This window comes from Patiria miniata, unplaced genomic scaffold (assembly GCF_015706575.1).
Source record: "Patiria miniata isolate m_02_andy unplaced genomic scaffold, ASM1570657v1 HiC_scaffold_29, whole genome shotgun sequence".
Lineage (NCBI taxonomy): Eukaryota > Metazoa > Echinodermata > Asteroidea > Valvatida > Asterinidae > Patiria > Patiria miniata.
In genome coordinates, this window is record NW_024037068.1 from 8,131,684 (window position 1) to 8,142,370 (window position 10,687).

The window sequence follows — 10,687 nt, forward strand, 5'->3', positions numbered from 1 at the left end:
GGTGTGGGGGGTGTGACGACGACACGTGACTTTTGGCGTCACCATTTTTTGCAACCGGAGGTTTATATATATTATAAATTGTCGCTTGGTAAGTGCGAGCGAGACGGTAGCCCAGTCGGAAGAGTTCAGTTCTTCGATCGTCAATCTAGGGGTTGGAGGTTCGAGACCCCGGCTTGTCACCAACGACAATTATTTTTTTTTCATTTCCATCAGAGCGGAGGGGGTGGGGTTGACGACGACACGTGACTTTTGGCGTCACCATCCCTTGCAACCGGATATTTATATATATTATAAATTGCCTGCTTGGTAAGTGCGAGCCGGTAGCCCAGTCGGTAGAGTTCCGTTCTTCGATCGTCAATCTAGGGGTTGGAGGTTCGAGACCCCAGCTCGTCACCAACGACAATTATTTTTTTTTCATTTTCATCAGAGGGACGGAGGGGGTGGGGTTGACGGGGTGTGACGACGACACGTGACTTTTGGCGTCAACATCCTTTGCAACCGGAGTTTATATATATATATAAATTGTCGCTTGGTAAGTGCGAGCCAGTAGCCTAGTCGGTAGAGTTCCGTTTCGTCGATCGTCAATCTAGGGGTTGGAGGTTCGAGCCCCAGCTTGTCACACCAACGATAATTATTTTTTTTTTTCCATTTCATCAGAGCGGAGGGGGTGGGTGTGACGACGACACGTGACTTTTGGCGTCAACATCCTTTGCAACCGGAGGTTTATATATATTATAAATTGTCGCTTGGTAAGTGCGAGCCAGTAGCCCAGTCGGTAGAGTTCCGTTCTTCGATCGTCAATCTAGTGGGGTTGGAGGTTCGAGCCCCAGCTTGTCACCAACGATATTTATTTTTTTTTTTTCCATTTCCATCAGAGCGGAGGTGGTGGGTGTGACGACGACACGTGACTTTTGGCGTCACCATTTTTTGCAACCGGAAGTTTATATATATTATAAATTGTCGCTTGGTAAGTGCGAGCCGGTAGCCCAGTCGTTAGAGTTCCGTTCTTCGATCGTCAATCTAGGGGTTGGAGGTTCGAGCCCCAGCTCGTCACCAACGACATTTTTTTTTTCATTTCATCACAGCGGAGGGGGTGGGGTTGACGGGGTGTGACGACGACACGTGACTTTTGGCGTCACCATCCTTTGCAACCGGAGGTTTATATATATTATAAATTACCTGCTTGGTAAGTGCGAGCCGGTAGCCCAGTCGGTAGAGTTCTGTTCTTCGATCGTCAATCTAGGGGGTTGGAGGTTCGAGCCCCAGCTCGTCACAAACGACAGTTTTTTTTTCATTTTCATCAGAGCGGAGGGGGTGGGGTTGACGGGGTGTGATGACGACACGTGACTTTTGGCGTCACCATCCCTTTGCAACCGGAGGTTGATATATATTATAAATTGTCGCTTGGTAAGTGCGAGCCAGTAGCCAGTCGGTAGAGTTCCGTTCTTCGATAGTCAATCTAGGGATTGGAGGTTAGAGAACCCAGCTTGTCACCAACGACAGTTTTATTTTCATTTTCATCAGAGCGGAGGGGGTGGGGTTGACGGGGTATGACGACGACACGTGACTTTTGGGCGTCAACAACCTTTGCAACCGGAGGTTTATATATATTATAAAATGCCTGCTTGGTAAGTGCGAGCCGGTAGCCCAGTCGGTAGAGTTCCGTTCTTCGATCGTCAATCTAGGGGTTGGAGGTTCGAGCTCCAGCTTGTCACCAACGATAATTATTTTTTCCATTTCCATCAGAGCGGAGGGGGGTGGGGTTGACTGGGTGTGACGACGACACGTGACTTTTGGCGTCACCATCCTTTGCAACCGGAGGTTTATATATATTATAAATTGGCTTGGTAAGTGCGAGCCGGTAGCCCAGTCGTTAGAGTTCCGTTCTTCGATCGTCAATCTAGGGGTGGAGGTTCGAGCCCCAGCTCGTCACCCAACGACATTTTTTTTCATTTCATCACAGCGGAGCGGAGGGGTGGGGTGGGGTTGACTGGGTGTGACGACGACACGTGACTTTTGGCGTCACCATCCTTTGCAACCGGAGGTTTATATATATTATAAATTGCCTGCTTGGTAAGTGCGAGCCGGTAGCCCAGTCGTTAGAGTTCCGTTCATCGATCGTCAATCTAGGGGTTGGAGGTTCGAGCCCCAGCTCGTCACCAACGCCTTTTTTTTCTTTCATTTTCATCAGAGCGGAGGGGGTGGGGTTGACGGGGTGTGATGACGACACGTGACTTTTGGCGTCACCATCCTTTGCAACCAGAGGTTGATAATATTTATAATTGTCGCTTGGTAAGTGCGAGCAGTAGCCAGAGCCCAGTCGGTAGAGTTCCGTTCTTCGATAGTCAATCTAGGGATTGGAGGTTCGAGAACCCACCTTGTCACCACGACAGTTTTATTTCATTTTCATCAGAGCGGAGGGGGTGGGGTTGACGGGGTATGACGACCGACACGTGACTTTTGGCGTCAACAACCTTTGCAACCGGAGGTTTATATATATTATAAAATGCCTGCTTGGTAAGTGCTAGCGGTAGCCCAGTCGGTAGAGTTCCGTTCTTCGATCGTCAATCTAGGGGTTGGAGGTTCGAGCTCCAGCTTGTCACCAACGATAATTATTTTTTTCCATTTCCATCAGAGCGGAGGGTGGTTGGGATTGACTGGGTGTGACGACGACATGTGACTTTTGGCGTCACCATCCTTTGCAACCGGAGGTTTATATATATTATAAATTGTCGCTTGGTAAGTGCGAGCCGGTAGCCCAGTCGTTAGAGTTCCGTTCTTCGATCGTCAATCTAGGGGTGGAGGTTCGAGCCCCAGCTCGTCACCAACGACATTTTTTTTCTTTCATTTTCATCAGAGAGGAGGGGGTGGGGTTGACGGGGTGTGACGACGACACGTTACTTTTGGCGTCACCATCCCTTGCAACCGGAGGTTTATATATATTATAAATTACCTGCTTGGTAAGTGCGAGCCGGTAGCCCAGTCGGTAGGTAGAGTTCCGTTCTTCGATCGTCAATCTAGGGGTTGGAGGTTCGAGCCCCAGCTCGTCACCAACGACAGTTTTTTTTTCATTTTCATCAGAGCGGAGGGGGTGGGGTTGACGGGGTGTGATGACGACACCGTGACTTTTGGCGTCGACATCCTTTGCAACCGGAGGTTGATATATATTATAAATTGTCGCTTGGTAAGTGCGAGCCAGTAGCCCAGTCGGTAGAGTTCCGTTCTTCGATAGTCATCTAGGGGTTGGAGGTTCGAGAACCACGCTGTCACCAACGACATTTCATTTTCATCAGAGCGGAGGGGGTGGGGTTGACGGGGTATGACGACGACACGTGACTTTTGGCGTCAACAACTTTTGCCACCGGAGGTTTATATATATTATAAAAATGCCTGCTTGGTAAGTGCGAGCCGGTAGCCCAGTCGGTAGAGTTCCGTTCTTCGATCGTCAATCTAGGGGTTGGAGGTTCGAGCCCAGCTTGTCACCAACGATAATTATTTTTTTCCATTTCCATCAGAGCGAGGGGGTGGTGGTGTGACGACGACACGTGACTTTTGGCGTCAACATCCTTTGCAACCGGAGGTTTATAAATATATTATAAATTGTCGCTTGGTAAGTGCGAGCCGGTAGCCCAGTCGTTAGAGTTCCGTTCTTCGATCGTCAATCTAGGGGTTGGAGGTTCGAACCCAGCTCGTCACCAACGACAATTATTTTTTTTTCAGTTCCATCAGAGCGGAGTTGGTGGGTTGGACGGGTGTGTGACGACGACACGTGACTTTTGGCGTCACCATCCTTGCAACCGGAGGTTTATATATATTATATAATTGCCCGCTTGGTAAGTGCGAGCCAGTAGCCCAGTCGGTAGAGTTCCGTTTTTCGATCGTCAATCTAGGGGTTGGAGGTTCGAGCCCCAGCTTGTCACCAACGACAGTTTTTTCCATTTCATCAGAGCGGAGGGGGGTGGGGTTGACGGGGTGTGAAGACGACACGTGACTTTTGGCGTCACCATCCTTTGCAACCGGAGGTTTATAAATATTATAAATTGTCGCTTGGTAAGTGCGAGCCGGTAGCCCAGTCGGTAGAGTTCCGTTCTTCGATCGTCAATCTAGGGGTTGGAGGTTCGAGCCCCAGCTCGTCACCAACGACAGTTTTTTTTCCATTTGATCAGAGCGGAAGGGGTGGGTTGGACGGGGTGTGACGACGACACGTGACTTTTGGCGTCACCATCCTTTGCAACCGGAGGTTTATATATATTATAAATTGCCTGCTTGGTAAGTGCGAGCCAGTAGCCCAGTCGGTAGAGTTCCGTTCTTCGATCGTCAATCTAGGGGTTGGAGGTTCGAGCCCCAGCTCGTCACCAACGACAGTTTTTTTTCCATTTCATCAGAGCGGAGGGGTGGGGTTGACGGGGGTGTGACGACGACACGTGACTTTTGGCGTCACCATCCTTTGGAAACCGGAGGTTTATATAATTATAAATTCCGTGCTTGGTATGTGCGAGCCGGTAGCCAGTCTAGGGGTTGGAGGTTCGAGCCCCAGCTCGTCACCAACGATAATTATTTTTTTTCCATTTCCATCAGAGCGGAGGGGGTGGTTGTGACGACGACACGTAACTTTTGGCGTCATCATTTTTTTGCAACCGGAGATCTATATATATTATAAATTGTCGATTGGTAAGTGCGAGCCAGTAGCCCAGTCGGTAGAGTTCCGTTCTTCGATCGTCAATCTAGGGGTTGGAGGTTCGAGCCCCAGCTCGTCACCAACGACAGTCTTTTTTTTTCATTTTCATCAGAGCAGAGGGGGTGGGGTTGACGGGGTGTGACGACGACACTTGACTTTTGGCGTGAACCATCCTTTGCAACCGGAGGTTTATATATATTATAAATTGTCGCTTGGTAAGGGCGAGCCAGTAGCCAGTCGGTAGAGTCCCTTCTTCGATCGTCAATCTAGGGGTTGGAGGTTCGAGCCCCAGCTTGTCACCAACGATAATTATTTTTTTCCATTTCCATCAGAGCGGAGGGGTGGTTGTGACGACGACACGTAACTTTGGCGTCATCATTTTTTGCAACCGGAGATCTATATATATTATAAATTGTCGATTGGTAAGTGCAGCCAGTAGCCCGTCGGTAGAGTTCCGTTCTTCGATCGTCAATCTAGGGGTTGGAGGTTCGAGCCCCAGCTCGTCACCAACGACAGTCTTTTTTTTTCATTTTCATCAGAGCAGAGGGGGTGGGGTTGATGGGGTGCGACGACGACACGTGACTTTTGGCGTCACCATCCTTTGCAACCGGAGGTTTATATATATTATAAATTGTCGCTTGGTAAGTGCGAGCCGGTAGCCCAGTCGGTAGAGTTCCGTTCTTGGATGGTCAATCTAGGGGTTGGAGGTTCGAGCCCCAGCTCGTCACCAACGACCGTTTTATTTTCATTTTCATCAGAGCGGAGGGGGTGGGGTTGACGGGGTGTGTGACGACGACACGTGACTTTTGGCGTCACCATCCTTTGCAACCGGAGGTTTATATATATTATAAATTGCCTGCTTGGTAAGTGCGAGCCGGTAGCCCAGTCGGTAGAGTTCCGTTCTTCGATCGCCAATCTAGGGGTTGGAGGTTCGAGCCCCAGCGCGTCACCAACGTCAGATTTTTTTTCATTTCATCAGAGCGGAGGGGGTGGGGTTGACTGGGTGTGACGACGACACGTGACTTTTGGCGTCACCATCCTTTGCAAACGGAGGTTTATATATATTATTAATTGCCCTTGGTAAGTGCAAGCCAGTAGCCCTGTCGGTAGAGTTTCGTTCTTCGATCGTCAATCTAGGGGTTGGAGGTTCGAGCCCAAGCGCGTCACCATCGACAATCTTTTTGTTCATTTTCATCAGAGCGGGTGGGATGGTCGGACGGGGTGCCAGAACGACACGTGACTTTTGGCGTCACCATCCTTCGCAACCGGAGGTTTATATATATTATAAATTGCCTGCTTGGAAAGTGCGAGCCGGTAGCCCAGTCGGTAGAGTTCCGTTCTTCGATCGTCAATCTAGGGGTTGGAGGTCGAGCACCAGCTCGTCACCAACGACATTTTTTTTTCATTTTCATCAGAGCGGAGGGGGTAGGGTTGACGGGGTGTGACGCGACACGTGACTTTTGGCGTCACCATCCTTTGCAACCGGAGGTTTATATATATTATTAAATGCCTGCTTGGTAAGTGCGAGCCAGTAACCCAGTCGGTAGAGTTCCGTTTCGATCGTCAATCTAGGGGTTGGAGGTTCGAGCCCAGCTTGTCACCAACAATAATTATTTTTTTCTATTTCCATCAGAGCGGAGGGGGTGTGTGTGACGACGACACGTAACTTTTGGCGTCACCATTTTTTGCACCGGAGTAATGAGTGATATATATTATAAATTGTCGATTGGTAAGTGCGAGCCATTAGCCCAGTCGGTAGAGTTCCGTTCTTCGATCGTCAATCTAGGGGTTGGAGGTTCGAGCTCCAGCTTGTCACCAACGACAATTATTTTTTTTCCATTTCCATCAGAGCGGAGGGGGTGGGTGGTTGCGACACACATGTGACTTTTGGCGTCACCATCCTTTGCAACTGGAGGTTTATATATATTATAAATTGCCTGCTTGGTAAGTGCGAGCCGGTAGCCCAGTCGGTAGAGTTCCGTTCTTCGATCGTCAATCTAGGGGTTGGAGGTTCGAGCCCCAGCTCGTCACTAACGACAGTCTTTTTTCATTTTCATCAGAGCGGAGGGGGGGGGGTTGATGGGGTGTGCCGACGACACGTGACTTTTGGCGTCACCATCCTTTGCAACCGGAGGTTTTTATATATTATAAATTGTCGATTGGAAAGTGCGAGCCAGTAGCCCAGTCGGTAGAGTTCCGTTCTTCGATCGTCAATCTAGGGGTTGGAGGTTCGAGCCCCAGCTTGTCACCAACGACAATTATTTTTTTCCCATTTCCATCAGAGCGGAGGGAGTGGGTGTTGCGACAACACGTGACTTTTTGCGTCACACCAATCCTTTGCAACTGGAGGTTTATATATATTATAAATTGCCTGCTTGGTAAGTGCGAGCCGGTAGCCCAGTCGGTAGAGTTCCGTTCTTCGATCGTCAATCTAGGGGTTGGAGGTTCGAGCCCCAGCTCGTCACTAACGACAGTCTTTTTTTCATTTTCATCAGAGCGGAGGGGGTGGGGTTGATGGGGTGTGCCGACGACACGTCACTTTTGGCGTCACCATCCTTTGCAAGCGGAGGTTTATATATATTATTAAATGCCTGCTTGGTAAGTGCGAGCCAGTAGCCCAGTCGGTAGAGTTCCGTTCTTCGATCGTCAATCTAGGGGTGGAGGTTCGAGCCCCAGCGCGTCACCATCGACAATCTTTTTGTTCATTTTCATCAGAGCGGTGGGATTGGTGGACGGGGGGTGCCACAACGACATGTGACTTTTGGCCGTCACCATCCTTTGCAACCGGAGGTTTATATATATTATAAATTGCCTGCTTGGTAAGTGCGACCCGGTAGCCCAGTCGGTAGAGTTCCGTTCTTCGATCGTCAATCTAGGGGTTGGAGGTTCGAGCACCAGCTCGTCACCAAACACATTTTTTTTTTTCATTTTCATCAGAGCGGAGGGGGTAGGGTGACGGGGTTGTGTGACGACGACACTGACTTTTGGCGTCACCATCCTTTGGAACCGGAGGTTTATATATATTATTAAATGCCTGCTTGGTAAGTGCGAGCCAGTAGCCAGTCGGTAGAGTTCCGTTCTTCGATCGTCAATCTAGGGGTTGGAGGTTCGAGCCCCAGCTTGTCACCAACAATAATTATTTTTTTTTCCATTTCCATCAGAGCGGAGGGGGTGTGTGTGACGACGACACGTAACTTTTGGCGTCACCATTTTTTGCAACCGGAGTTTTATATATATTATAAATTGTCGATTGGTAAGTGCGAGCCAGTAGCCCAGTCGGTAGAGTTCCGTCCTTCGATCGTCAATCTAGGGGTTGGAGGTTCGAGCCCCAGCTTGTCACCAACGACAATTATTTTTTTTCCATTTCCATCAGAGCGGAGGGGTGGGTGTTGCGACAACACGTGACTTTTGGCGTCACCATCCTTTGCAACTGGAGGTTTATATATATTATAAATTGCCTGCTTGGTAAGTGCGAGCCGGTAGCCCAGTCGGTAGAGTTCCGTTCTTCGATCGTCAATCTAGGGTTGGAGGTTCGAGCCCCAGCTCGTCACTAACGACAGTCTTTTTTTCATTTTCATCAGAGCGGAGGGGTGGGGTTGATGGGGTGTGCCGACGGACACGTGACTTTTGGCGTCACCATTCTTTGCAACCGGAGGTTTATATATATTATAAATTGTCGCTTGGTAAGTGCGAGCCAGTAGCCCAGTCGGTAGAGTTCCGTTCTTCGATCGTCAATCTAGGGGTTGGAGGTTCGAGCCCCAGCTCGTCACCAACGACAGTTTTTTTTTCATTTTCATCAGAGCGGAGGGGGTGTTGTTGACGGGGTGTGATGACGACACGTGACTTTTGGCGTCACCATCCTTTGCAACCGGAGGTTTATATATATTATAAATTCCCTGATTGGTAAGTGCGAGCCGGTTAGCCCAGTCGGTAGAGTTCCGTTCTTCGATCGTCAATCTAGGGGTTGGAGGTTCGATCCCCAGCTCGTCACCAACGACAGTCTTTTTTTTTTCATTTCATCAGAGCAGATGGGTGGGGTTGACGGGGTGCGACGACGACACGTGACTTTTGGCGTCACCATCCTTTGCAACCGGAGGTTTATTATATATATATTATAATTGTCGCTTGGTAAGTGCGAGCCAGTAGCCCAGTCGGTAGAGTCCGTTCTTCGATCGTCAATCTAGGGGTGGAAGTTCGAGCCCCAGCTTGTCACCATCGACAATCTTTTTGTTCATTTTCATCAGAGCGGTGGGATTGGGTGGACGGGGTGCCACGACGACACGTGACTTTTGGCGTTACCATCCTTTGCAACCGGAGGTTTATATATATTATAAATTGCCTTCTTGGTAAGTGCGAGCCGGTAGCCCAGTCGGTAGAGTTCCGTTCTTCGATCGTCAATCTAGGGGTTGGAGGTTCGAGCCCCAGCTCGTCACCAACGACATTTTTTTTTATTTTCATCAGAGCGGAGGGGGTGGGGTTGACGGGGTGTGTGACGACGACACGTGACTTTTGGCGTCAACATCCTTTGCAACGGGAGGTTTATATATATTATAAATTGTCGCTTGGTAAGTGCGAGCCAGTAGCCCAGTCGGTAGAGTTCGTTCCTCGATCGTCAATCTAGGGGTTGGAAGTTCGAGCCCCAGCTTGTCACCAACAATAATTTTTTTTTTTTCCATTTCCATCAGAGCGGAGGGGGTGGTGTGACGACGACACGTAACTTTTTGGCGTCACCATTTTTTGCAACCGGAGTTTTATATATATTATAAATTGTCGATTGGTAAGTGCGAGCCAGTAGCCCAGTCGGTAGAGTTCCGTTCTTCGATCGTCAATCTAGGGGTTGGAGGTTCGAGCCCCAGCTTGTCACCAACGACAATTATTTTTTTTTCCATTTCCATCAGAGCGGAGGGGGTGGGTGTTGCGACAACACGTGACTTTTGGCGTCACCATCCTTTGCAACTGGAGGTTTATATATATTATAAATTGCCTGCTTGATAAGTGCGAGCCGGTAGCCCAGTCGGTAGAGTTCCGTTCTTCGATCGTCAATCTGAGGGCGTTTTCGAATCCCTGTTCTTGACAACACGCGTGTAACACGAGAAACGTGTTCTCGAGCTGGTCGTTACGAACGTGCGGGTGCGTGTGTCGCATCGATATAAAGCAATGCAAAATGGCCGACAATCGTCTGAATTTGTACTTAGACCTATTCCAAATGAACGAGGACGACTGTTGCAAAACCGGACATGCGGGGATGAAATTGCAGACCTGCACTATAATGGTATATTCTATTCCAATCATTAGGGTATTAGCAAAAAAAAAAACCACACAAAAACAACTTATGAATCTGCACAGTCCGCCATTTTGTTCAAGCTGCACCTCGCCGAACCCTCCATCAACCGGGGAGTGAAAAAAATCGATCTGCGAACGCCCTCTCGGGTCTGTTCGTCACGTTCGAGACTGCTGTTCTCGTGTCGGGTTAACCCGAGTGTTGTCAAGAACAGGGATTCGAAAACGCCCTAGGGGTTGGAGGTTCGAGCCCCAGCTCGTCACTAACGACAGTCTTTTTTTCATTTTCATCAGAGCGGAGGGGGTGGGGTTGATGGGGTGTGCCGACGACACGTGACTTTTGGCGTCACCATCCTTTGCAACCGGAGGTTTATATATATATATAAATTGTCGCTTGGTAAGTGCGAGCCGGTAGCCCAGTCGGTAGAGTTCCGTTCTTCGATCGTCAATCTAGGGGTTGGAGGTTCGATCCCCAGCTCGTCACCAACGACATTCTTTTTTTTTTCATTTTCATCAGAGCAGAGGGGTGGGGTTGACGGGGTGCGACGACGACACGTGACTTTTGGCGTCACCATCCTTTGCAACCGGAGGTTTATATATATTATAAATTGTCGCTTGGTAAGTGCGAGCCAGTAGCCCAGTCGGTAGAGTTCCGTTCTTCGATCGTCAATCTAGGGGTTGGAAGTTCGAGCCCCAGCTTGTCACCATCGACAATCTTTTTGTTCATTT